Raw genomic sequence first — 5082 nt, 5'->3', positions numbered from 1 at the left:
TGTGTGTGAGGAAGATCAGCTCTGAGCTAACATCCATGCTAATCCTCCTCTTTTTCTTTGCTGAGGAAGACCAGATCTGAGCTAACATCTATTGCCAATCCTCCTCCTTTTTTTTCCCCCCACAGCCCCACTAGATAGTTGTATGTCATAGTTGCACATACTTCTACATGCTATATGTGGGATGCAGCCTCAGCATGGCCAGAGAAACGGTACGTCAGTGTGCTCCCGAGGTCCGAACTCAGGCTGCCAGTAGTGCCACGTGCACACTTAACTGCTAAGCCACGGGGCCGGCCCAAGATGTTTCTGAAATGAATAATAACTTATACCAAGTGGTCATTATATAAAAAGCACTATCACAGATACTTTAAAGAGAACAAATGGAAGAGAATATTCAATTCCTCAGATAGGTTTGAAATCAAATGAGACATTGAGGGGACCAGGGGGCACTGATCAGAGCAGGATCCTAAGAGAAGAGTTTTAAGTCAATTTCAAATGAGGTTAAAACTTGAATGAGATAGTATTTTACCAATTATCCGAAATCATAAGCATTTTTCTGACCTTTAAGGGTTTATTTGCATATAAACTGTACGTGTGGGGTAAGAGAGTGCTGATATTGTTTAATTTCTTTTTATTATTCAGCACTTTGTAATAGATCTGGTTATTCAAAATTAATAAATATCATAATGTGGAGAGACCCAACTCTCAACTGCCTGATATTATTAATTCTTACACAAAGCTAGAGTTTTAAAGATCAAACTTCATTCTAGTTACCTTTCCACTAGTCTATTTATATCAGAGAGATGCTGAGTTTTAGGAAAATACTTCAAAACATAAATTTTATATGTAATTTCAAAAGCAAAAAATTAGTTAAAAACTGTGTGGTAACCCATTTTGCTACCATATGTTAATCTTTAACATGGGAGCAAACATTTTTTGAGAATATAATTGATATTTGCCTATTTGTATATTGTAGAATGTTAAAGGATTTACAGTTTTAATAGTATTTCAAATACCAGAGAATAAAAGAGAGAATTGTTTCAGTTTTATGAAATCGTTTTTTAGACATAGCAGATTTTCACAGCATATTACTTGAAAATAAAATAATCAGTTAGTGAGGTTTAAGCCATGTGGTTTTATTTTAAACTTGCTCATTCCGTAGGAGCATCAATAAAAGCCCTCCAGGAGTAGCTGACGCTCTTTCCCTCCATATGAGCACCAGCTGCGTTTGCATTAAGCATCAGACTCTCGGGCAACACCATAGTCCTCAACTCCGTTTATTTCAGAAAAGCCTTTATGTGTCATGAGTTTTTTCTAGGGGTATGGAGCTCCCAGAATTATTAAGAACACAGAGAGATTAAGAGTCAGAACACATTCAATAAACTCTAGTGTGCTCAGGTTAAATGGTAAGTGTCTGAACTCACATCTGAAGAAGAACTTAGAGGATGCTTTCTGACCCTACTTCATGCCTGACTAAGCAGTCCTGGACATCCCCGTTATGGCCACAGAATGACACAGGCAGCCTTGATGGACCAGAAGTCCTCCCATGTCCATCATTTGTACAGAACCAACTGGCTTAAGACCTCTCATTTCCTGCTGCTGTGTTAATTTACAGAGATACAGAACTGCCATCTAGTGACTAGGAAGAAAACAGCAAGGTGCTTTACATGGAAAATGAAATTGTAAGTTTTTTATAAAAGAACAGTGAAGCACTAAAGTTGGTAAGTTGACACAAAGTTAACAGAATGTGGCACACGAAAGTTATAGTAAAACTGGAAAATGTGTAGGTGAAGTAATCAGTTGTTCTCTATGCCTCTAAAATATGACTTGACGTTTGACTCATATATAGTATAGTTTAAATATAATAGAATAATTTTGGAAATAAACTTCTCATCTCATCTCATCCAATACTGTTGGCAGGAGCCGGTATTAAATAGCCAGATGATGAGTACCCATGTTGAAGCACCATTTTTATCACAGTGGAGAGAATATGAGGCATAAAACCCAACAGACTGATGTTCAGATCTTCCCTTTTACCCTTGATCAATTTTGTAAACATGGTCTTTTTTTAATTTTTTTTTTTGTGACGAAGATCAGCCCTGTGCTAACATCTGCCAATCTTCATCTTTTTTTTGCTGAGGAAGACTGACCCTGGCCTAACATCCGTGCCCGTCTTCCTCCACTTTATACTGGCCACCACCACAGCATGGCTTGCCAAGCGGTGCATTGGCACATGCCCAGGATCAGAACCGGTGAACCCCAGGCTGGTGCAGCGGAATGCGCGCACTTAACTACTTGTGCCACCAGGCAGGCCCCTAAACATGGTTTTCTTTATCAGTTAAATATGAATTATAATAGTTACATTAAAGGATTACTGTAAGAATTGCATGAGGTAATACAGTAAAGGAACCGGTGTAGAGTGATAGTTAATTCTCCTGCCCTGTCTCTCTTCTATGAAACATACACAAATCATCTAAGAATAGAACGTCTATACAATAAACTTATGACAAAGAGTCAATGGCTCCTGAAGTAAGGGCCACCATTGTTGAGGGCTTAACCTCAACTGCTTCCAAATACTGTTAACTCTCAATTAATTTTATGTGTTTTCGGTCTTCCAGACACTTCACTGGCTACAAGGAAAGGAGAAGGTGTGAAATTGAAATTGATTTATTTCACCCTTGAATGGCCTAGCTGTAACATCAGGTGTTTTAAATCACCTAGTTCATCAGGTTTTCTGCTTATTACTATATATTTTACCATGGTTCGCAGCCCGAGAAAAATAGAAAATCATTATAATTTTACACACATGAATATATATTTTGACTATTACAGCTGGAATCTTAATATATAGAGCAATGTTGTACATATTTTGTCCTTGTTGATAGTACAGAATACTTTTGTCAAAGTTTTCTTTGGCATTATCATATTTAATGAAAAACTCAGTAATATATGTCCTGGAGATAAGGATTTAGAAAAGTCTAACATATTATCCTAGCCATGCCTCAAAAAAAATGCTATAAAAATAATGAGAGGATATTTTGAAAGCACTATTTTTCTTAATTATTTCCAACTTTATGTCCCTTTACCTCTTTTTAATCATTCTGCATCTTATTCTCTATTGGCTAATTAACTCACAGTAATTAAATAACCCTCAGCTGAGTCCACCATGCCTCTTCAAGTGCCCCAGGCTGATGTCGGTCTCATCTCTTACAAAAAGAAGGTGGGAAAACCTGTTTTGTGACAGTATTCTTAAGGATATCTTTACTCTTACAATAATAGCTATATTTTTGAAAGGCACCAGTGGATTATAAAATCAACTACTCGACCAATGTTGTATCCTCATTTTCCCTCCAGGGGGAGCACAACTTTCATGTGTAATGCAGGGATGCTGCTTTATTTTTTCCTTTCAAGATATTACTTGTAAAACATGTCGACGTAAATAATCTACAATCAATCTATAAATCAAAATTGGGGTGAGTTTATTATGAGCCAACTTTTGAGGACCATGGCCCAGGGCCTTCTTTCCCTAAAGAAGGAAGGGCACCAAAGAAGTGGAGTGTACAGATCGGTTATATACCATCAAAGAGCATGTATCACATCAGATTGCAATGTCCCTTTCACAATAGCCACAAGATTGCCCTGCCAGATTGTTCTGCCAGAATAGCTATTGATGGACACAGTGGGGAGGGTGTGGCTGGTGTCAGGTCTGTTGTCTGGAGCTGGGTGGTCACAGGATCAGTGCAGCAGTCAAATCCCAGCCTAGGGAGAAATGCTTATCCTTAAGGAAATGCCAATGAGGGGGAAGTTACATTCTTATCTTAAGGGCATTTACTCTTCTCTTTGGGACATGGCAAAGCAGATACATGATGCAGGCGACAGGCCCTTCTGGAAAAACAAACCCAGGTCGAATTAGTTTTACCCCAAACGGCTTCCTCATATGCTCCAATATACCCTATTGCTTGCCATTTATTTATCGTTTTCTCCTTTTTGATCTATAATCTTTTGGTAAAAAGCATTCATGATCAAAATATTGTCTTTCGGCCCCAGAGTGGTTGCTGCCTGCCCTGGGTCCCTCATGTCCCTTGGTGCCAGGATTTTATCTCATTTATTTGCCCAGTTGTCCACCTTGGGGGGAAGTAATTGGATATAGTGGACAAGCACAGAGGTATATATATATACTAATAGAGGAAGCATTTCTTGGGTTTTGGATTAATTTTAGGTTGTTGCACAAACATTGTATATGTGCTTTTTATGACTCCTTGTATTTATGCTCTTCACAATTATAGAACAAGTACAGTAACAATGATAATAATTTAACATCTTTGAAAAGATTAGTTTAAAATGAGTTCTTAGGCCTAGTCCTTCTCAAAAAAGCTAGTTTGTCCAAGGTTATAAGATCAATCGGCCACCTCAGCTTTCATTACTCCAGCTTACATGACAGTTTTACAGCACTGAGTAAAGAAAACAGCAATTAGTTTAAATATTATGACTAATACAAGAATTCCAAGAAATAATAGAAAAAGGAATTGCAATTCAGATCGAAAAAGGGAACCAGTACCAGAAGGGAGAAAACCAGAAAATTCAAGACTGAACGCAGGACCGCTTATGGCATTCACCTGCTTATTCATGTGCTTTAGCAGAGATGACACATTGGAAGACTCGTCAGGTATGAAAACACAGCATTCAATTTGAATGCTTGTACGTGTACCACCTTGGGATGTAGTTAAAATATCTAAGGCCATTCTATTTTGAAGGACAGTCTTTTTATTAAAGACAACTTAGTATTTAATAAGGCAATCCCTGCTTGACTGTCATTAAGGGCTTCTGTATGTGATGTGACATCATTTAGCCCTAAAAAAGGAACAAATATAGCTAGCTGCTTGGTGGAGATAACAGGGGAAGAGTGAATGAGCCCATCTGGCCTTAAGCAGAGGAATGTTGGCAGCAGTTGTCACTGTGAATCCTTCCCTGCGTTTAAGGGAAGATCGGGTGCAGTGTTTTAGCCATCAGGCCAGTAGTCAAGGCCAGAGATTTGTTCTATATAACCATTAAGCTATATTAGGAGCCTCCTGATAAATGCCTGGA

The sequence above is a fragment of the Diceros bicornis genome, unplaced genomic scaffold (assembly GCF_020826845.1).
Source record: "Diceros bicornis minor isolate mBicDic1 unplaced genomic scaffold, mDicBic1.mat.cur scaffold_78_ctg1, whole genome shotgun sequence".
Taxonomy (NCBI): Eukaryota; Metazoa; Chordata; class Mammalia; order Perissodactyla; family Rhinocerotidae; genus Diceros; species Diceros bicornis.
This window is presented reverse-complemented; position numbering follows the sequence as displayed.